Source organism: Astatotilapia calliptera, chromosome 7 (assembly GCF_964374335.1).
Source record: "Astatotilapia calliptera chromosome 7, fAstCal68.1, whole genome shotgun sequence".
Lineage (NCBI taxonomy): Eukaryota > Metazoa > Chordata > Actinopteri > Cichliformes > Cichlidae > Astatotilapia > Astatotilapia calliptera.
The window spans coordinates 9,417,830-9,442,429 of NC_137428.1; the positions used below are offsets into that span (position 1 = coordinate 9,417,830).

The 24,600-nt window shown below is 38.4% G+C and overlaps 1 non-coding gene across 1 annotated transcript; it reads right to left on the minus strand.

The window, feature by feature from the left end:
- Window positions 1-3,856: 3,856 nt before the first annotated feature.
- Window positions 3,857-4,019, minus strand: LOC145430246 (U1 spliceosomal RNA). The gene has a single exon (XR_013910711.1). It is a non-coding gene; the product is annotated as a U1 spliceosomal RNA (small nuclear RNA).
- Between the last annotated feature and the right edge of the window lie 20,581 nt (window positions 4,020-24,600).

The following is a 24,600-nucleotide window of genomic DNA, read 5'->3' on the forward strand; positions in this document are numbered from 1 at the left end:
AAAACTCATTGATACTTTTACTTATTGCTATGCATCTAACCTCCATCATGGTTAGAAAATAATTCAGTTTGCATGTTTTATTTGGAAAAAAATTGGGGTTTTGTGATTTTTTCCATTTATGAGTTCCTAGGATTATGTGATCTAACTGGTATTTAAAGGGTTAGAATTCTGAATTTGAATGAAATTTTGATTTTCATGAACAGCACTGATGCTAATCTAAAAAATCAAGTAAAAAAAAGTGGAAATTTTTCTTAATATATATGAATTTTATAGCATTTTGTAGTTGTAAACAAGGGGTGGCCATTTTTGGCCACGAACAAGCTGAGAGGGAGTTTTCATGTTTTTGCTCTCTCTGCACAAAAATAACAATGCATTATAATCAATGTTGATGTGAATCAATTACATGACCCATACTCTACTATTAATAATACAAGAAATTTCAGTAGCAACTCAATTATATAAAATTGCAAGATTTGAGGTTGTCTTCCAGCTAGTCGCAGTGGACAAACAAACTGGTGTTTAAAGGGTTAAAAATGTAAAAAGTAATAATTATTTTATATTTATGAAAAGAACTGAAGTTACTTAAAAGCTTTATGCAGATAAAATGGCAAAATAAACATGAAAATAACAGACCTAATCTGTTGGTGGCCACGAACAAGCTGAAAGGGTAGTGATTTTGAACAAAGGCAAGGCAAGGCAAATTTATTTGTATAGCACAATTCAACAACAAGGTGATTCAAAGTGCTTTAGAGAGACATTAGAAACAAAAACAAATAAAAAGTATGATTTAAAATTGATTAAAACAAGCAAACAAACTAACTAACTAAACACACACATTTCACACCTGTTCGCGCGATCTGAACCCTTATCGTAAGGGGAGCTACCAGTCCTTCTGTGGACGAGCTACTTTCTATTTTAAATTCCCTGAATTTAAAATACTCTCTAGACCCAGTCTAGACCCAGCTGGGGAGCTACCCAGAGCTCTAACCCACTTAACAAACAAACAAACAAACAAACAAACAAACAAACAAAGCAGTATATAAAATCAAAACAGATAAAATCAGAACAGTAGATAAAATCAGTAGTTAATGTAAGTTTTGAAATTTAAGCTTAAAAGTGTGGATTTGGTGCTTTATTCAAATGCAGCTGAGAATAGGTGAGTCTTCAACCTGGATTTAAATAAACTGAGTGTTTCAGCTGATCTGAGGCTTTCTGGGAGTTTGTTCCAGATATAAGGAGCATAAAAGCTGAATGCAGCTTCTCCGTGTCTGGTTCTGACTCTGGGAACTGATAAAAGACCAGATCCAGATGACCTGAGGGATCTGGAAGGTTCATACTGGGTCAGGAGGTCATTGATGTATTTTGGTCCTAAACCATTCAGAGCTTTATAGGCCAGCATCAGAACTTTAAAGTCTATCCTCTGACGGACAGGCAGCCAGTGTAAAGACCTCAGAGCTGGACTGATGTGGTCCACTTTTTTGGTCTTAGTGAGGACTCGAGCAGCAGAGTTCTGAATGAGCTGTAGTTGTCTGACTGATTTTTTAGGTAGACCTGTAAAGATGCTGTTACAGTAATCAAGCCTACTAAAGATGAATGCATGGACTAGTTTTTCCAGGTCCTGTTGAGACATCAGATCTTTTATCCTTGATATATTCTTGAGGTGATAGTAAGCTGACTTTGTTATTGTCTTAATGTGTTTTTCTAAGTTTAGGTCTGCATCCATCACTACACCCAAATTTCTCGCCTGGTTTGTGGTTTTTAGATGTATAGATTGAAGTTCTCTGGTGACCTGTAATCGTTTTTCTTTGGCGCCAAAGACTATTACCTCAGTTTTGTTTTTGTTTAGTTGGAGAAAATTGTGGCACAACCAGTCATTAATTTCCTCAATGCATTTACCAAGAGCCTGTACAGGGCCTCGGTCTCCTGGTGACATTGTGATATATATTTGTGTGTCATCTGCATAGCTGTGATAGTTTATTTTGTTGTTCTTTATAATCTGTGCCAGTGGGAGCATGTAGATGTTAAACAGAGGGGGTCCCAAGATGGAACCTTGGGGAACTCCACATGTGATACTTGTCTGCTCAGATGTGAAGTTACCTATTGATACAAAGTATTTCCTGTTTTCTAAGTATGTTTTGAACCAGTTTAGTACAGTTCCTGAAAGACCTGTCCAGTTCTCCAGTCGTTTGAGTAATATGTTGTGGTCAACTGTATCAAATGCTGCACTGAGATCCAGTAAAACTAAGACTGGCATTTTTCCACTGTCTGTGTTCAGACATATGTCATTAAACACTTTTGTCAGAGCGGTTTCAGTGCTGTGGTTCTGTCTAAAACCTGACTGGAAGGCATCGTAGCAATTATTCTGTTTTAAGAAGTAATTGAGCTGTTGAGAAACTGCTTTTTCAATGATCTTACTTAAAAATGGGAGATTTGAGATCGGCCTGTAGTTTTTCATTTGTGTCTTGTCAAGATTGTCCTTTTTCAGTATAGGTTTGATTACAGCAGTTTTTAGTGGTTCTGGAAACACACCTGACATTAAGGAAAAGTCGACGATCTGTAACAGGTCTGACTCTAAAGTCTTTGAGACCTTTTTGAAAAAACTTGTTGGCAGGACATCTAAACAGCAAGAGGAGGAGTTCAGTTGACCTAAGATGTCCTCCAGGTCTTTGCTGTTAATCGGGTGAAACTCTTTGATGGTGTTTAAACAGTTTTTCAGTGGACACAGTACATATCCTGGATCTGCTGTTGATGTACCAACTGCTTGTCTAATCTTTTGGATTTTGTCTGTGAAGAATTTGGCAAAGTCATTGCAGGCCATGGTCGAATGAAGTTCAGCTGCCACTGGCACAGGAGGGTTTGTTAGCCTGTCAACTGTAGAAAATAAGACCCGAGCATTATGGCTGTTTTTAGTGATGATGTCAGAGAAGTAGGACTTTCTTGCACTCCTCAGTTGTAAATTATAATTGTGAAGTTTCTCTTTATAGATGTCATAGTGAACCTGGAGGTTTGTTTTTCTCCATCTGCGCTCAGCTTTCCTACACTCTCTTTTTTCATTTTTCACTAGTGTGGAGTTTCTCCATGGAGACTTTTTCCTTCCAGAGATAACCTTCACCTTAATGGGGGCAATAGTATCCATTACATTTAACATGTTAGCATTGAAGCTATTGACGAGCTCATTGACTGACCCTCTGGACAGGTCAGGTGTTAATGGGAAGACCTGGTTAAAAATTGCACTACTGTGTTCAGTTATACACCGTTTTGTGATCACTGCTGTTGATATATTTGTGTGGGCTGAGATTTTACTTTCAAAGAAAACACAGTAATGATCAGATAAGCCCACATCAGACACAGCAATGTTTGAAATGCTCAGGCTTGGAGATCAGTAGGTCAAGAGTGTGTCCTCTATTATGTGTGGCCTCTGTTACATGCTGAGTCAGCCCAAAGTTGCCCAGAGTGTTACTCAGGTCTTTAGTCCCTTTGTCCTGAGGGTTGTCCACATGGATGTTAAAATCCCCAACAATAATTACACAGTCGAAATCAACACAGATCACAGACAGCAGTTCACTGAGGTCATTAATGAATCATTTCAATGTAAGCAGCTGTCTCCTGGAAGTTTTCAGTCTTTTGAATATGTGGCTTTACAGCTGAAGGCCCCATCCAAAGTTGTGTTTGTTAATGTTTACAGGCCTCCCAAATGCTGCACAGACTTTTTTAAATAAGACAGCATCCCCTCCTCCTCTCCTGCTTACCCTGGCCTCACTGATAAAACTGTAGTTAGGAAGCCAGAAGATTGCATGACGTCGTCATTGAAAATAAGCGCAAACATTCCCACTCATTTTTCTTTCAACATATGAGGGGGGGAGAGCGCGAACGCAGTCCCCACTACCAGAAATTATGTAGTCGAGATTCCCACATTTGGGGAATTCGCAGGCTGTCAGCAAAGCCAGAGTGCAATGGCTGAGCCTCGGCCTGAGAGAACCACCTTCGTGATCATGGTATCTCTCTTACCAGGTAAGTATGAATTCCTTAGCTCACGCATGGGGCAGTCTTTCACACACAAACCCTGCACACTCACGGTGCTCACAATCTCAAAATCAACACAAACACAGCCTGTAGGAAGCTGGGACTACACACTATTTATATATACACATGAAGCAGTTTCCAACAGAGCCCCATAAGGTTATTTAGCTTTACAAATACCGGGAGAATTTCCCATCATGCATTGCTGTATCTGCGCAACAAGAGCTAGCTGAAAGATAACTTTTTTTCATCAATTTAACCTCCTTAAATCCACCAACAAACCACCAGAAGTTCAGCTAACTCAAAGGTAAAGCACGCTGCTAAACGAGTTTGTCTGATACTCGGGAAAAAGAGGATAAACGCAAAAGTTTTCTAGTTGAAGCACAGTCACTTCCGGTCTTTTCGTTAACTGCTGCTAGGCAACCAACAGTTTCCCGCTACGGTCTCGGAGTATGAACAGTGTTGCTCACGAAAACACGTCTGTGAACATGTCCGTGTGCAACAAACAACCAGAAAACAATCCAAATAAAAACACTAAAAATTTACTCATTAACAACGACTGAATTCACTCAGAGCAACTTTTTGCTTTGGCGGGAGTTTATTACCTGCTAAAGATGGCAGGAAGTCTCAAATCACGCGGGTCCGGCGCACATACACGTCTGGATGGTACAGCATAACCAGGTTAAGACATCTCTAAAAAAATATATTTTTGAGTGTTTTTCAGTGTTTTTAATTATTTGTTTTAATTTTGTTTATTTTCCATTGTTCACTGTGGCCTGATAAACATTTTATCAAAATATATTTCATAAGGCCATCGCTAAATATTTACAAGAAATCAGGCATTATACAGTGTGTAAACTTCAGTGTGATTTGGATGCTCAGCAGAAAATGTAGCCAGATATCAGCTGGGTTTAGATACATTTCAGATAAGAAAACCTTTGTTAGTCCCAGAGTTGGGAAATTCAAATTGTTACTGCAGCAGAGTACACAAGGCAGGAACAAATGAACACACACAGCATACCTAACAGCAATAATGCTATGCAAAAATAGAAGAAATATAGACTAAGAAATAGATAAGTACTTATATATGTAAGTCTATTTATCTATATCCATAGCCATCTATCTATATATATCTACATACATACATATACTTATATATGATGTAATAATACAGATTACTATCAGAAGAAGAATGAAACACAAGAAAACCCCAGGAAGGAGATCCTGTTTATTTTAATACCTGCAGTTGCCATCCCATTGGTTATCGCTTGCCTCTTCTTTCTGGTTTGCTTGTGTCGCAATAAACATAAGGCTTCAAATGACACACCACCTCGTTCCCAGCTCAGCAGCTCACCCTCCCAGGACACGGAGCTGTCGCCCCCGAATCATCAAAAACAACAGGTAGCAATAATAATAACAACAAGGTAACATTAAATATGGTCACAGTAAATGTGATTTACATACATTTGTTTAAGTATTGTTGAATTCTGGTGGCCAGAGTCTTTGGTGACATGTATTTATTGTTTCATGGCTGCAGGCGAAGCTGCGTGAGATTAACATGTCAGCAGTACGATTTATGGAGGGGCTCGGTGAGGACCGGTTTGGCAAGGTGTACAAGGGCCACCTATATGGCACAGTACCTGGTGAGCAGACCCAAGTGGTGGCCATAAAAACTTTAAAGGACAAGGTAGATTCTGCTCTTTGTGAGGAATTTCACCATGAAGCTATGGTCCGTTTCCATCTGCAGCACCCAAACATTGTTTGTTTGCTTGGCGTGGTCATTTCATAGTGCAGTGGTTGGGTGTTAATAGGTATTAACAGGTATTGCACACTGATATGCAAAGACCCCAGTGTGTGAATATGTGGTGTACATTCATTGCTGTTGTGCAGTGTACAGTCTGACAGCAGCTGGAGGGAAAGGCCTCCAAAATGTCCACTTGGAACACGGCCTGTCACTGAAGGGTGACCTGTATGGGGTGGGAGCTGTTATCTGACAGGGATAACTACCTCCACTGGGTCAAGAGGACATCCCAGAACAGAGCTAGTTTTCTTGATGAACCTGTTCAGTTTCTTCCTATCCCCAGCAGACCACACCATAAAACATGGACAATACCACCACAGCGTCTGAGGTCTTCAGGAGCTCTCCCTGCTCCCTTCCAAAAGACTTCTCTGTTGCAAATACAACCGTCTTTATCCTTTTGTGTAGATGTACACTCTGTTGTTACTCCAGATCCGTTTATTAATCAGATCACTTATATGAGTCAGCTATCTTAATGCCCATTCTCTGGATGTTCACTGGTGTAGGTGGAGTCCACTACCTGCTCCTTGGTTTTCGGAGTGTTGATCTGGAAGTGGTTCTGCTGGCACCAGTTGACAAAGTCCTCAGTCAGTTCTCTGTATTCCCTGTTGTCCTGTTGTACACATCGAGGAGATGCTCTCATTGCCCACCCATTATTTTAAAATAGAGATAGCCTACATAGTTCATACATATGAGAGACCATTATGAGCCAATTAGGAGAAAGCATTAAATGAGCTGTGGGCCACTGCTGGCACTGTCATCACATTGGAGGGTCACTTTAGTGTTCAAGTAGTATAAAAACGTTTGTCTTTAAACAAGAAAAAACTCACTAATATTTCAGAAAATGTAGTGTTTTGTTTTAATTTTCAAATATTGTATAACAAGGCAAAACTGCAAATGTGAATGCAAATTCTTTTTCCTCAATCTTAATTAACTAAAACCTTTCATTGAATAAAAAAAGAATTGGCACTCAGACATGTGGCAGCACTTTGCTATATTTTTTGTTTTATTTAACAAAATAAAAATGCAGACATAAGTGTACATTTATGTCTACTAGTGAAAATTGTTTTCTTTACAAATAACTCTCACTGAACTAACACAGCCAATCCCTCAACATGGTTTTACTCTCTGCTCATATTGCCTTCATATTAAATCATTTTTTGCTTTTTATAGAAGTTATTTTCACATTGCACTCAACAACAAAATCCCCCGTAACAAAAACTAACTTCAAGGACCAAAATGCACAATATTTCCTCACGTCAACAGTACGGGTGGCAAGTAGGGGTGATGTGGGCCTCACGCAAGTCGGCCCCGGGCCGTGTGTTTCAGACCGCTGATTCACCTACTGTCACTATAGTGAAATTACTGTTTTTGTTTTGAAAGGTTACTAGTGGATGCTGGCAACCATCTTGGAAGAGAAGAATACAATCTGTTGTAAGGCCTTCACTGGAAAATTGTGTATTTAGAATATAATACCAACATGTCATTTGAAGATAACATAGTATTTCAGTGACCAAATAGTATTTGGGTAAAAGTCACTGAATAGTGTTGGAATAAAGTGTGAAATTTGTGAAGAATTAAAATATCCAAGAGCTCAAATTGGATATTTTGTTTCAATCATATTTTATCAACACAAATTGCACAGGTTTATTGAATATGAATAACTTCACCTCAGTTGTTTAAGCTCCTGCCAAAGCAAAACATCTGTGTGCAACCAGTGTCCACTATTGAATTAAGTAAACCCAACATGTTCTTTTTTAGTGCATAATCACATTTAGTGAAATAAACTATTAAACCAGAATTACATATTAGGATTTAGCCAAGTGTTAGGATGTAATGCAGAGTAGTATTTCTAGTAGGCTTTTTTTCATATGCCTGTTTTCATTTTATTTTCTAATTTTTAAAGAAGGCTTTAGAAAGGTCAAAATAAATCTTCTGTAAGGGAGTATCAGCTATTCTAGTAGAATTTATTTTACCAATGCAAGGGTGCATTAGTACCTTGTAATACAACATATCTATTTCATAAAGGGCGAACACAAATGTCCAAAGAGACTTCCTGGCAGCTGCCATTTTAAGTATAACCTCTGGTACGGGCACGTTCAGTTTGCAGCAGCTATACAACAGTGGCCTCTAGAGGTGTTTACACACTATGACCAAATCAGACAATGCAGCACAACACGCAGGTTGCCCCAATGAATTGATTAGGCTGGTAGCAGTGACTTGTTAACTTATCATTTGTCAAGCATATCTCCCATGAATGATATGAAATAATTTAGAGACATAACATTGACTAAACAAAGTAGAAGCTGCAATCAGTTTTTAGGAAAGTGAGTTTAATAAGAGTAAAATAATGCAGTAATTTTTTTAGATTTTATAATCCCTTTATAAATCATGTTGGCTACTGCCTATTTAGACAAACAAACAAATAAATAAACAGTCAGCAAAAACAAAAAAGTTAGTACCCAGGGATAAAAATGTTGAGTATGAAAGGGAAACCTAATGGACAGATGTGATGCCTGAACAGTGGTGGCTTTAAGTGATGTATCAACTTAAACATGCATCCACAGTTTATGTTACATAAGTACGATGATCGGTGGTGACGGCTGGCGCCACTTTGGAAGCAGAGACTGTTGGTTTGAAAGCCTTTAGTGTCTCCTTGTGGCGGGACTCTTATACTGTACTGTGAGATGTCGAGCAGTGACCCCCCCCTGTCACTCTGGCTCCTACCTCAAAGCACACTGTGCGCTGTCGATCTTATGTGCTGCACAATAATATTCAATATTTAGTATTTACTGTTATATTCACATAGATCATCGCGATGATGTTATTTATTATATTGCTCTCTTTTTTTTTGCTCGTTTTCTCTTTTTTCTTTCCTGACAGGTGATCCAGGTGATTGATATATGTATTTTTTTTGGCTGTTTGTTTTGTTGGTTTTTCTTTTTTGTCCTTTATCACGTTCCTCTTCCCCGCTGTTTTTCCTTTCCTCTTTCTTTCTCCGTTTTCTTTCCCCCAGTCAAATCTGTCCCATGTTTAGCAAGTGAAAATAAAACAAAATAAACAACAAAAGCAAAGGTGAATCAAATAGATCATTAAGGCAAGGCTGGGATGGTCCATTTGGTAAAGTAAATCTGTTGGGCATCTTTCTTTGTCTTTACACAATAATTCTGATGGCAAAAGAACCAAACGGGACAGGTAAAAAAAAAAAGAAAAGAAGATGTCGAGCAGTGTCAGTAGTATGCTAGAAAGTTCTGGGGTCACCATGAAGAGCTCACTTCCTTTCTTGCTCAGTGTGTAAAATGTGGTACTTAATGGATTGAAAAGAAAAAGGATGGCACCCTTGTAGTTCACACAGGTGGTGATGATTCAGGGTTTTAATTTGTAAGGTTTGAATTTTGAGCCATCATAAATTTTAAACCAGGAAAGTATAATATTTAACACATGATAAGTCAAAGCTAATATAGCTGCTCATATATAGCTACTTATAATTTGAAGAGCTGCCTACACCAATGAGTAGACTTCCCAGAATGGAAACAGCACTCTTTGTGTGGTTTGAGAAAACAGTCAAGTTGTTAAGAACTCTGACTGAGAAGAATCCGCCTGTGTACAGCAGCAGGCTGCCTTCCTAGAATTTGGATATCTCCCGTGCGCTCGTCTCTGCATTATGTGCATTACCTCTCTTGGAAAATTAAAACCACAGCAGCTTTTTATAGCTTTTTTCATTCACTATCAGCTTACACCAAAAGTCTACTCTGAAGAAGATTATTCAAAACATGCAACACAGTCACCAATCCCAGCAAATCCACCCCTAAGTCAGACTGTACAATACAGAAAATAAAAGAGCTACAGCTCAGACTCTACAGGCTTCAGTTAGCATGTTAAATGTGAAAGCTCAGTTAGAAAAAGACTGAACAAAAACAGCCTGAGTTTAGCAATTAACCAAAGTGACAAACATTGCTCTAAATAATACTCCCCTAATCCAAGTAGTCACCCAAACCCAAACAAGTTTCAATTAAAAAAATCAAAATCTTGTGGACGTATGCCTTTTACATGTTGGTAAAATGTTTAGGATGAGATGGAGATATAACACTCATGCACCCTGAAAATTATGAAGGTCTAAACATGTATCAAAGGGACTCACTGAACATCAGTGGATTTCTATGGGGCAAACGTACTTAAACTAGCCACTGTGACCATTGAGGCAGAGCAGAATGAATGATACTGACGGGAACTATGAGAGTTTGTAGTTAAATTCCTGCTCTTACACACTGTAAAATCTAATTAGTTAGAACTCAAAAAAATTGAGTAAAGCTTAGCTAAAAATGACTAAATTAGGACAACTTATTTATTTTGAGTACTCTGTACAAGCTCATTTGTTCCCAGAACTCAAGAAAATTGGATCAAGTTTACGTAAGTTGACCAAGTTAGGGCAACTTACTCATTTTGAGTACACTGTAAAGCCTTGTGAGTTCCCAGAACTCAAAAAAATTAAGGAAACTCATTGCCTCAAAAAAACTAAGTAAAGCTTACTTAAGATGACTGTTAGGACAACTTATACAGTATTAAGAATAACTTGATATTTCTGACTGTACAGTGCTAATTGTTTACTTACTGACAAACATTTCAAGTTCAACTAAATGAAAAAACAATTTGTGGTAACCTGAATATGATTAAAAATAATTAACAACACTTTTTGTCATGATGTTAAAATCAGACCAACTTTTATTTTCAAACACAACAAAGTATAACAGCCAACATACTGGACACTGTTCTGCTGAACAACAAACAATTATATTGCCATCACTGTTATAATCTTACAATGAAACAAAGTCGCAGATGTAATTATTCTGAAAATAAGTTTAGGCCTACCACAAGTTTGTTTTGTACTTACATTACTTATATAATCAAAATAAAAATATGTGTTGTTCTGTCACAAGTGCAGTCTCTAATTTAAACAACACATTTGTTTTGCATTCCAACACATGAGCTGGAATGTTGTAATATTTTAAGGATGGCTTGTTTCCAGTCCAGGCATTACTGCCTGAATGACTATCATGGATCGAGGTGATCCAAATGTAGGTGCAGAAGAAAGTCTTTAACTTCCCTTAAGTACAGTGGCAGTGGATGTGGGTTGGAGATGCAGTGAGCTTGAACCTGCAGGCGACCATCTTCACTGACCACACCATCTGTGACGGAGGACTCATCTCTCCTGGTGTCCTACAAGCAAACAATCATATTTTTTGGAACATGAACTTAATTGCTTTCTTAAAACATTTTTTTCTGCATTTGGTATAAAACAGACTCCAATTTGGACAATCTCAGGCTCCTTCCCCACTGGAGAGGTGACATTCAATGTCCCAATTGTCAGTCTGGATAGCCCTGACCCCCACCCGACACACAATAATGTCATGAAAGCATCATTTTAAAAAGGGCTATGAAAACATGGCCAATAACTTTCATTCTAATGATGTGCAAAATGATTTGGGCACAAAACAAATTTTGCTGTTAGAAAATTTGCAGACTTCACTATATTCAGTGTCGACCCTCTAAACTAAGTTTGGGGGATGTGATCTTTCAAGAAATGCAGACCAAACTGTTGTTGTTTGTTTACTTACACAGCATGTCTTGTAGAATTAACTGGAGTCACCAGCAACAGCCTAGTGCAGTCATATCTCAAGTCTAATAACAGAAGACAGGAAAAGATCAGTAAAGAAACAACTTCCCCAAACCAAAAAACAAATAAAACAATAAGTAAAACAGGCTGATCTAAAGTATGATTAAAGTTCAGCCTGATTAATATAAATGTCACTGACAGTTGCTAATATATTGGAAAACCAAAATACTTACCACTGAGTTGATGTCTTTCTGTCCAACAGCAGGAGTGCTGGTCCCGAGCCTCAAAGACAGTAAGAAGCAAGCAGAGGGAGAAAAAACAGAACATTTTTCAGAAACCGATTTGATCCTTAATGGCTGTGCAATCATTGTAACATAGAGTTTGCTTATGTTGTTAAATAAAGGCTAGATTTGACATTAATAGATGCCACAGATGTTCAAGGTGCCACAAAGCATGAAAAAAATGGACATCTCAGAAAACGTCGGGGCATTTTTGCAAATATGTGATGTCTTGATAAATCGAGCAGATATTTGAACTTTCGACAGCTACATTCTCGCCTGAAAATATCTTAAAAGTTGATTTTGTGACCCAGAAAAAGCAATAAGCCGCGCTCCTCCGCCATTGGCGAGCTTACAAGTACGCACAGGCTCCGACAACCATGGCCGACATATGCGATCCTCCTTTCCCCTAGATTACCCTTTCTGGGTCACAAAATAACCTTTTAAGATATTTTCAGTGGAGAATGTAGCTGTGTAATGCTCAAATATCTACTTAATTTATCAAAATATCACATATTTGCAAAAGCGCTTCCACGTTTTCGGAGAGCTCTGTTATCCACCAGCGCGATAGCTGACCGGGAGGTCAAGGCTTGATAAGAGTCCGCAAGCACAGCTAACTCTTGGCTTATTGTTTTCACCCCCCCGAAGAATTTTGTCTGGGCTCTTATCTCACTTTTTTATTTCAAACAATCAACAGAAAATTTCACAGACATATTTTTATATAAGGTTTTTAAGGCTGTGGTGTTAATTTTTAAGTAACATGAGCCCAGCCGCAGCAGCAACGCTAGGCTAACACTAACTAGCTAGCACGATTATAAACCTGGTGCTAAACTAAGAGAAGCCACAAAATCAGTTTGAATAAGAGTAAACATTTACTCACCAAGTCAGTGTATCAGGTAAAGATCCACAGCAATGACAACAATAATCCCTTGAGCTGACGCTTTTCTAGGTTTGCTCAACATATTCCATAAAAAATGCTGGCACCATGAACATGCGGACTGATCCGTGCTAGGGAGGAGGACGGTAGTGACGTGGCATTTTCAAAACACATCTTTCATCCTTCCACACTGAGAAGAAAAACTTCCATCTTACTTAGTTTTTCTAAGTTAAGACAACTCAAATAAATTGAGTTTATCAGCATTTCTGTAGCGGACAGAACCACCTGCTTTAATCTACCATGATGCTCTGTGTTATGTTGCCATGGCAATATGAAGTCAAATAAATACAAATATATAAACTGCACATTTGAAGGAGGACAAGAAGACAGGCAACTGGAAGAGCTTTTGAAGCAGGAAAACTTTTCTGGATTACTCTTAATTTAACTGGAAATTTTGCGAATACAAGTCAAGGAGGAAACAAGGAGGCAGGTTGGATTATATTTGAGGACAGGACGCACGAAGGAGAAGCATGAGGAGAGAGGAAACAGCAGAGCGATGGTGCAGGGCTAATCGTGGGTCAAGTCGAAGAAGCAAGCATCAAAACTGTGAGTAAACATAACACATAAAGACTTAAAAATTACTGTGCTGATTAAGGAAACATTAAATTTGGTTAGTTTGGGGTCTGCAGCTTCAGGTTTGTGGGTTCAGTTGGTCTCAAAATTGAGGAAAGACAAAAAATTTTCTTTTGAAAGGTTGTTGGAGGATTTTTACTGTAAGAAATATCTGGGTGTGCAACTGCTTTTATTTAAAAAAAAGTTGCATTTTATTTAGTCACATTGGAAAGGGAAAATTGGAGGATCGGGACAATAATGTGGCCAGATTTACTGTTTCCTTAATCAGAACAATAATTTTGATCTGAACTAGAAATTTTGAAATGGGTTATTTTCTTTCTTCTCTACTGATCACTGTGTGATCGGTTGAGTGACTTGTCAGTCTACATTTATGTTAAAGGTAATTTTAAAAAATGTAAAAAATGCAGTTTATTCGTAATTTTGTAGAAAAAGGCTCCGCACCTGTGAAAAAAAGAAAATGGGTATCCACACCCCCAAAATTCCTGTAGATCAGAGTAGCTAAGCCCTGGTTAACTGCAATTATATAACAGAAGATGAAAAATATTGGAATGATTGAAAGAAACAAAGATTGCTTTAGGGTTTGAAGATTTGACTTTCTTATTGAAAGAGACGAAAACTAATCCATGTGTGACACTGAGAAAAAAACTGAAAGCTTAAAAGATCTGGAGGTCTGACTACTGTTATTCAAATGTGCAAAATTGTTTTAATGACATTAGAAAGAAAAATGGGATGTTTAAAAAGGTAATATACTTCTGTACTTAGAAAAATGCTGGGTCACTAGTAAGCTGAGATTTAATGTGATAAACTGAGGAAAGGTAATATAATCTACACACTCGCTATTATTGTTGCAATCCATACACCAGTTAATATTTAATCAATCGTCATTCATAATTGGTGATCTATGCAAGTTTTAAGGAATAATATTTGAATTGAGGTTGAATGATGCTCTGCCTCTGTGGTCAAGTACAGACATAGGCCTTAAGCAACCATGAGCCACTGATAAGTGTGACAGATTAGGAAACATGCATACAGTTCATTAGTTAGACTCCTATGAGCCACTAATAGGAGAAAATGAGCACGCAATAAAGTGGACTTGTTAGGGAGAGATTGCCATCAGAGTTAAAACACTCCAACTCAATTTTGATGATGGACACAGCTAAAAAATGAGCGTTTTGTTGACACTGATGACAAAATCCTGATCAGATACAGACAGACACATGCATACAACACACACTACTGCTCAAAAGTTTGTGGTCAGATTCAAACATTCTTGTCTTAATTTTAAAATTATATTTGCTATAACATAAAATTAGGCAAAGTTTATCAGAAATGTTTTCACAGATGTGTGTTTAATGAATCATTTATGTTAAATCACCCATGATGCATTAGGAAATGTCTACACACTTATACATGGGCCCATTTTTAGTAGCCATCACTCCTGTGTGGACCGATCACATGGTTATAAACCAGGTGAAAATTGACTTCAAACGTTTGAGCTGTAGTGTAGATTGCAATGATAGTGTATAGTTATCTATTACAGAAGAATATATAGAAGTCTGAGGACAGGGAGACACTGTAAAAAAGTTATGAGCTGTCTTGCTGCAGAGAAAGTGGAGTCTGTCATCCTTGAAAAGCTCCCAAGATAGGCAGCTGGCAGGTTGAATGATGCTCTGCCTCTGTGGTCAAGTACAGACATAGGCCTTAAGCAACCATGAGCCACTGATAAGTGTGAGAAATTAGTGCACTTAATGCAGCGGTCCCCAACCCCCGGGCCTCGGAAAGGTGCCGGTCCGCGAGAGTTGAGGCTCAGGTGTGAAATGTATGGTTTTCAGGGTTTTTATCGGTTTTCAGCGTTATTTTGTTATCGTTTTTATCGTTAACTCGGTGTCCCTGGGTCTGTTCAAGTGTGTCATAAATAAATCTTCTTTTTTTCCGGTACCGGTACTAGTTTTATTTTGTTGTATTTATCCGCGACACCTTAAAGGCCGGTCCGTGAAAATATTGTCGGGCATAAACCGGTCCGTGGTGCAAAAAAGGTTGAGGACCACTGACTTAATGCATGTTTCCTAATTATATACGTATGAGCCACTAATAGGAGAAAATGAGCACGCAATAAAGTGGACTTGTTAGGGAGAGATTGCCACCAGAGTTAAAACACTCCAACTCAATTTTGATGACAGAAACAGCTAAAAAATGAGCGTTTTGTTGACACTGATGACAAAATCCTGATCAGATACAGACAGACACATGCATACAACACACACTACTGCTCAAAAGTTTGTGGTCAGTTTCAAACATTCTTGTTTTAATTTTAAAATTATATTTGCTATAACATAAAATTAGGCAAAGTTTATCAGAAATGTTTTCACAGATGTGTGTTTAATGAATCATTTATGTTAAATCACCCATGATGCATTAGGAAATGTCTACACACTTATACATGGGCCCATTTTTAGTAACAATCACTCCTGTGTGGACAGATCACATGGTTATAAACCAGCTGAAAACTGACTTCAAACCTTTGAGCTGTAGTGTAGATTGCAATGATAGTGTATAGTTATCTATTACAGAAGAACATATACAAGTCTGAGGACAGGGAGACACTGTAAAAAAGTTATGAGCTGTCTTGCTGCAGAGAAAGTGGAGTCTGTCATCCTTGAAAAGCTCCCAAGATAGGCAGCTGGCAGGTTGAATGATGCTCTGCCTCTGTGGTCAAGTACAGACATAGGCCTTAAGCAACCATGAGCCACTGATAAGTGTGACAGATTAGGAAACATGCATACAGTTCATTAGTTAGACTCCTATGAACCACTAATAGGAGAAAATGAGCACGCAATAAAGTGGACTTGTTAGGGAGAGATTGCCATCAGAGTTAAAACACTCCAACTCAATTTTTGATGATAGAAACAGCTAAAAAATGAGCGTTTTGTTGACACTGATGACAAAATCCTGATCAGATACAGACAGACACATGCATACAACACACACTACTGCTCAAAAGTTTGTGGTCAGATTCAAACTGTCGTCTTTTTAATTAATAATTTACATTTACTTTTAACATAATATTACATGAAAATGATCAGAAATGTTTTCACAGATGTGTGTTAAATGAATCATTTATGTTAAATCACCCATGATGCATTAGGAAATGTCTACACACTTATACATGGGCCCATTTTTAGTAACCATCACTGCTGTGTGGACAGATCACATGGTTATAAACCAGGTGAAAATTGACTTCAAACCTTTGAGCTGTAGTGTAGATTGCAATGATAGTCTATAGTTATCTATTACAGAAGAATATATAGAAGTCTGAGGACAGGGAGACACTGTAAAAAAGTTATGAGCTGTCTTGCTGCAGAGAAAGTGGAGTCTGTCATCCTTGAAAAGATCCCAAGATAGGCAGCTGGCAGGTTGAATGATGCTCTGCCTCTGTGGTCAAGTACAGACATAGGCCTTAAGCAACCATGAGCCACTGATAAGTGTGAGAAATTAGTGCACTTAATGCAGCGGTCCCCAACCCCCGGGCCTCGGAAAGGTGCCGGTCCGCGAGAGTTGAGGCTCAGTTGTGAAATGTATGGTTTTCAGGGTTTTTATCGGTATTCAGAGTTATTTTGTTATCGTTTTTATCGTTAACTCGGTGTCCCTGGGTCTTTTCAAGTGTGTCATAAATAAATCTTCTTTTTTTCCGGTACCGGTACTAGTTTTATTTTGTTGTATTTATCCGCGACACCTTAAAGGCCGGTCCATGAAAATATTGTCGGGCATAAACCGGTCCGTGGCGCAAAAAAGGTTGAGGACCACTGACTTAATGCATGTTTCCTAATTATATACGTATGGGCCACTAAAAGGAGAAAATGAGCACGCAATAAAGTGGACTTGTTAGGGAGAGATTGCCATCAGAGTTAAAACACTCCAACTCAATTTTGATGACAGAAACAGCTAAAAAATGAGCGTTTTGTTGAAACTGATGACAAAATCCTGATCAGATACAGACAGACACATGCATACAACACACACTACTGCTCAAAAGTTTGTGGTCAGATTCAAACATTCTTGTCTTAATTTTAAAATTATATTTGCTATAACATAAAATTAGGCAAAGTTTATCAGAAATGTTTTCACAGATGTGTGTTTAATGAATCATTTATGTTAAATCACCCATGATGCATTAGGAAATGTCTACACACTTATACATGGGCCCATTTTTAGTAGCCATCACTCCTGTGTGGACAGATCACATGGTTATAAACCAGGTGAAAATTGACTTCAAACCTTTGAGCTGTAGTGTAGATTGCAATGATAGTGTATAGTTATCTATTACAGAAGAATATATAGAAGTCTGAGGACAGGGAGACACTGTAAAAAAGTTATGAGCTGTCTTGCTGCAGAGAAAGTGGAGTCTGTCATCCTTGAAAAGCTCCCAAGATAGGCAGCTGGCAGGTTGAATGATGCTCTGCCTCTGTGGTCAAGTACAGACATAGGCCTTAAGCAACCATGAGCCACTGATAAGTGTGAGAAATTAGTGCACTTAATGCAGCGGTCCCCAACCCCCGGGCCTCGGAAAGGTGCCGGTCCGCGAGAGTTGAGGCTCAGTTGTGAAATGTATGGTTTTCAGGGTTTTTATCCTTATTCAGAGTTATTTTGTTATCGTTTTTATCGTTAACTCGGTGTCCCTGGGTCTTTTCAAGTGTGTTATGAATAAATCTTCTTTTTTTCGGTACCGGTACTAGTTTTATTTTGTTGTATTTATCCGCGACACCTTAAAGGCCGGTCCATGAAAATATTGTCGGGCATAAACCGGTCCGTGGCGCAAAAAAGGTTGAGGACCACTGACTTAATGCATGTTTCCTAATTATATACGTATGGTCCACTAAAAGGAGAAAATGAGCACGCAATAAAGTGGACTTGTTAGGGAGAGATTGCCATCAGAGTTAAAACACTCCAACTCAATTTTGATGATAGAAACAGCTAAAAAATGAGCGTCTTGTTGAAACTGATGACAAAATCCTGATCAGATACAGACAGACACATGCATACAACACACACTACTGCTCAAAAGTTTGTGGTCAGAATCAAACATTCTTGTTTTAATTTTAAAATTATATTTGCTATAACATAAAATTAGGCAAAGTTTATCAGAAATGTTTTCACAGATGTGTGTTTAATGAATCATTTATGTTAAATCACCCATGATGCATTAGGAAATGTCTACACACTTATACATGGGCCCATTTTTAGTAACCATCACTCCTGTGTGGACAGATCACATGTTTATAAACCAGGTGAAATTTGACTTCAAACCTTTGAGCTGTAGTGTAGATTGCAATGATAGTGTATAGTTATCTATTACAGAAGAATATATAGAAGTCTGAGGACAGGGAGACACTGTAAAAAAGTTATGAGCTGTCTTGCTGCAGAGAAAGTGGAGTCTGTCATCCTTGAAAAGATCCCAAGATAGGCAGCTGGCAGGTTGAATGATGCTCTGCCTCTGTGGTCAAGTACAGACATAGGCCTTAAGCAACCATGAGCCACTGATAAGTGTGACAGATTAGGAAACATGCATACAGTTCATTAGTTAGACTCCTATGAACCACTAATAGGAGAAAATGAGCACGCAATAAAGTGGACTTGTTAGGGAGAGATTGCCATCAGAGTTAAAACACTCCAACTCAATTTTTGATGATAGAAACAGCTAAAAAATGAGCGTTTTGTTGACACTGATGACAAAATCCTGATCAGATACAGACAGACACATGCATACAACACACACTACTGCTCAAAAGTTTGTGGTCAGATTCAAACTGTCGTCTTTTTAATTAATAATTTACATTTACTTTTAACATAATATTACATGAAAATGATCAGAAATGTTTTCACAGATGTGTGTTAAATGAATCATTTATGTTAAATCACCCATGATGCATTAGGAAATGTCTACACACTTATACATGGGCCCATTTTTAGTAACCATCACTCCTGTGTGGACAGATCACATGGTTATAAACCAGGTGAAAATTGACTTCAAACCTTTGAGCTGTAGTGTAGATATCAATGATAGTGTATAGTTATCTATTACAGAAGAATATATAGAAGTCTGAGGACAGGGAGACACTGTAAAAAAGTTATGAGCTGTCTTGCTGCAGAGAAAGTGGAGTCTGTCATCCTTGAAAAGCTCCCAAGATAGGCAGCTGGCAGGTTGAATGATGCTCTGCCTCTGTGGTCAAGTACAGACATAGGCCTTAAGCAACCATGAGCCACTGATAAGTGTGAGAAATTAGTGCACTTAATGCAGCGGTCCCCAACCCCCGGGCCTCGGAAAGGTGCCGGTCCGCGAGAGTTGAGGCTCAGTTGTGAAATGTATGGTTTTCAGGGTTTTTATCCTTATTCAGAGTTATTTTGTTATCGTTTTTATCGTTAACTCGGTGTCCCTGGGTCTTTTCAAGTGTGTTATGAATAAATCTTCTTTTTTTCGGTACCGGTACTAGTTTTATTTTGTTGTATTTATCCGCGACACCTTAAAGGCCGGTCCATGAAAATATTGTCGGGCATAAACCGGTCCGTGGCGCAAAAAAGGTTGAGGACCACTGACTTAATGCATGTTTCCTAATTATATACGTATGAGCCACTAATAGGAGAAAATGAGCACGCAATAAAGTGGACTTGTTAGGGAGAGATTGCCATCAGAGTTAAAACACTCCAACTCAATTTTGATGACAGAAACAGCTAAAAAATGAGCGTTTTGTTGAAACTGATGACAAAATCCTGATCAGATACAGACAGACACATGCATACAACACACACTACTGCTCAAAAGTTTGTGGTCAGATTCAAACATTCTTGTCTTAATTTTAAAATTATATTTGCTATAACATAAAATTAGGCAAAGTTTATCAGAAATGTTTTCACAGATGTGTGTTTAATGAATCATTTATGTTAAATCACCCATGATGCATTAGGAAATGTCTACACACTTATACATGGGCCCATTTTTAGTAGCCATCACTCCTGTGTGGACAGATCACATGGTTATAAACCAGGTGAAAATTGACTTCAAACCTTTGAGCTGTAGTGTAGATTGCAATGATAGTGTATAGTTATCTATTACAGAAGAATATATAGAAGTCTGAGGACAGGGAGACACTGTAAAAAAGTTATGAGCTGTCTTGCTGCAGAGAAAGTGGAGTCTGTCATCCTTGAAAAGCTCCCAAGATAGGCAGCTGGCAGGTTGAATGATGCTCTGCCTCTGTGGTCAAGTACAGACATAGGCCTTAAGCAACCATGAGCCACTGATAAGTGTGAGAAATTAGTGCACTTAATGCAGCGGTCCCCAACCCCCGGGCCTCGGAAAGGTGCCGGTCCGCGAGAGTTGAGGCTCAGTTGTGAAATGTATGGTTTTCAGGGTTTTTATCCTTATTCAGAGTTATTTTGTTATCGTTTTTATCGTTAACTCGGTGTCCCTGGGTCTTTTCAAGTGTGTTATGAATAAATCTTCTTTTTTTCGGTACCGGTACTAGTTTTATTTTGTTGTATTTATCCGCGACACCTTAAAGGCCGGTCCATGAAAATATTGTCGGGCATAAACCGGTCCGTGGCGCAAAAAAGGTTGAGGACCACTGACTTAATGCATGTTTCCTAATTATATACGTATGGTCCACTAAAAGGAGAAAATGAGCACGCAATAAAGTGGACTTGTTAGGGAGAGATTGCCATCAGAGTTAAAACACTCCAACTCAATTTTGATGATAGAAACAGCTAAAAAATGAGCGTCTTGTTGAAACTGATGACAAAATCCTGATCAGATACAGACAGACACATGCATACAACACACACTACTGCTCAAAAGTTTGTGGTCAGAATCAAACATTCTTGTTTTAATTTTAAAATTATATTTGCTATAACATAAAATTAGGCAAAGTTTATCAGAAATGTTTTCACAGATGTGTGTTTAATGAATCATTTATGTTAAATCACCCATGATGCATTAGGAAATGTCTACACACTTATACATGGGCCCATTTTTAGTAACCATCACTCCTGTGTGGACAGATCACATGTTTATAAACCAGGTGAAATTTGACTTCAAACCTTTGAGCTGTAGTGTAGATTGCAATGATAGTGTATAGTTATCTATTACAGAAGAATATATAGAAGTCTGAGGACAGGGAGACACTGTAAAAAAGTTATGAGCTGTCTTGCTGCAGAGAAAGTGGAGTCTGTCATCCTTGAAAAGATCCCAAGATAGGCAGCTGGCAGGTTGAATGATGCTCTGCCTCTGTGGTCAAGTACAGACATAGGCCTTAAGCAACCATGAGCCACTGATAAGTGTGACAGATTAGGAAACATGCATACAGTTCATTAGTTAGACTCCTATGAACCACTAATAGGAGAAAATGAGCACGCAATAAAGTGGACTTGTTAGGGAGAGATTGCCATCAGAGTTAAAACACTCCAACTCAATTTTTGATGATAGAAACAGCTAAAAAATGAGCGTTTTGTTGACACTGATGACAAAATCCTGATCAGATACAGACAGACACATGCATACAACACACACTACTGCTCAAAAGTTTGTGGTCAGATTCAAACTGTCGTCTTTTTAATTAATAATTTACATTTACTTTTAACATAATATTACATGAAAATGATCAGAAATGTTTTCACAGATGTGTGTTAAATGAATCATTTATGTTAAATCACCCATGATGCATTAGGAAATGTCTACACACTTATACATGGGCCCATTTTTAGTAACCATCACTCCTGTGTGGACAGATCACATGGTTATAAACCAGGTGAAAATTGACTTCAAACCTTTGAGCTGTAGTGTAGATATCAATGATAGTGTATAGTTATCTATTACAGAAGAATATATAGAAGTCTGAGGACAGGGAGACACTGTAAAAAAGTTATGAGCTGTCTTGCTGCAGAGAAAGTGGAGTCTGTCATCCTTGAAAAGCTCCCAAGATAGGCAGCTGGCAGGTTGAATGATGCTCTGCCTCTGTGGTCAAGTACAGACATAGGCCTTAAGCAACCATGAGCCACTGATAAGTGTGAGAAATTAGTGCACTTAATGCAGCGGTCCCCAACCCCCGGGCCTCGGAAAGGTGCCGGTCCGCGAGAGTTGAGGCTCAGTTGTGAAATGTATGGTTTTCAGGGTTTTTATCCTTATTCAGAGTTATTTTGTTATCGTTTTTATCGTTAACTCGGTGTCCCTGGGTCTTTTCAAGTGTGTTATGAATAAATCTTCTTTTTTTCGGTACCGGTACTAGTTTTATTTTGTTGTATTTATCCGCGACACCTTAAAGGCCGGTCCATGAAAATATTGTCGGGCATAAACCGGTCCGTGGCGCAAAAAAGGTTGAGGACCACTGACTTAATGCATGTTTCCTAATTATATACGTATGAGCCACTAATAGGAGAAAATGAGCACGCAATAAAGTGGACTTGTTAGGGAGAGATTGCCATCAGAGTTAAAACACTCCAACTCAATTTTGATGACAGAAACAGCTAAAAAATGAGCGTTTTGTTGAAACTGATGACAAAATCCTGATCAGATACAGACAGACACATGCATACAACACACACTACTGTTCAAAAGTTTGTGGTCAGAATCAAACATTCTTGTCTTAATTTTAAAATTATATTTGCTATAACATAAAATTAGGCAAAGTTTATCAGAAATGTTTTCACAGATGTGTGTTTAATGAATCATTTATGTTAAATCACCCATGATGCATTAGGAAATGTCTACACACTTATACATGGGCCCATTTTTAGTAACAATCACTCCTGTGTGGACCGATCACATGGTTATAAACCAGGTGAAAACTGACTTCAAACCTTTGAGCTGTAGTGTAGATTGCAATGATAGTGTATAGTTATCTATTACAGAAGAATATATAGAAGTCTGAGGACAGGGAGACACTGTAAAAAAGTTATGAGCTGTCTTGCTGCAGAGAAAGTGGAGTCTGTCATCCTTGAAAAGATCCCAAGATAGGCAGCTGGCAGGTTGAATGATGCTCTGCCTCTGTGGTCAAGTACAGACATAGGCCTTAAGCAACCATGAGCCACTGATAAGTGTGAGAAATTAGTGCACTTAATGCAGCGGTCCCCAACCCCCGGGCCTCGGAAAGGTGCCGGTCCGCGAGAGTTGAGGCTCAGTTGTGAAATGTATGTTTTTCAGGGTTTTTATCGGTATTCAGAGTTATTTTGTTATCGTTTTTATCGTTAACTCGGTGTCCCTGGGTCTTTTCAAGTGTGTCATAAATAAATCTTCTTTTTTTCCGGTACCGGTACTAGTTTTATTTTGTTGTATTTATCCGCGACACCTTAAAGGCCGGTCCATGAAAATATTGTCGGGCATAAACCGGTCCGTGGCGCAAAAAAGGTTGAGGACCACTGACTTAATGCATGTTTCCTAATTATATACGTATGGGCCACTAAAAGGAGAAAATGAGCACGCAATAAAGTGGACTTGTTAGGGAGAGATTGCCATCAGAGTTAAAACACTCCAACTCAATTTTGATGACAGAAACAGCTAAAAAATGAGCGTTTTGTTGAAACTGATGACAAAATCCTGATCAGATACAGACAGACACATGCATACAACACACACTACTGCTCAAAAGTTTGTGGTCAGATTCAAACATTCTTGTCTTAATTTTAAAATTATATTTGCTATAACATAAAATTAGGCAAAGTTTATCAGAAATGTTTTCACAGATGTGTGTTTAATGAATCATTTATGTTAAATCACCCATGATGCATTAGGAAATGTCTACACACTTATACATGGGCCCATTTTTAGTAGCCATCACTGCTGTGTGGACAGATCACATGGTTATAAACCAGGTGAAAATTGACTTCAAACCTTTGAGCTGTAGTGTAGATTGCAATGATAGTGTATAGTTATCTATTACAGAAGAATATATAGAAGTCTGAGGACAGGGAGACACTGTAAAAAAGTTATGAGCTGTCTTGCTGCAGAGAAAGTGGAGTCTGTCATCCTTGAAAAGCTCCCAAGATAGGCAGCTGGCAGGTTGAATGATGCTCTGCCTCTGTGGTCAAGTACAGACATAGGCCTTAAGCAACCATGAGCCACTGATAAGTGTGAGAAATTAGTGCACTTAATGCAGCGGTCCCCAACCCCCGGGCCTCGGAAAGGTGCCGGTCCGCGAGAGTTGAGGCTCAGTTGTGAAATGTATGGTTTTCAGGGTTTTTATCCTTATTCAGAGTTATTTTGTTATCGTTTTTATCGTTAACTCGGTGTCCCTGGGTCTTTTCAAGTGTGTTATGAATAAATCTTCTTTTTTTCGGTACCGGTACTAGTTTTATTTTGTTGTATTTATCCGCGACACCTTAAAGGCCGGTCCATGAA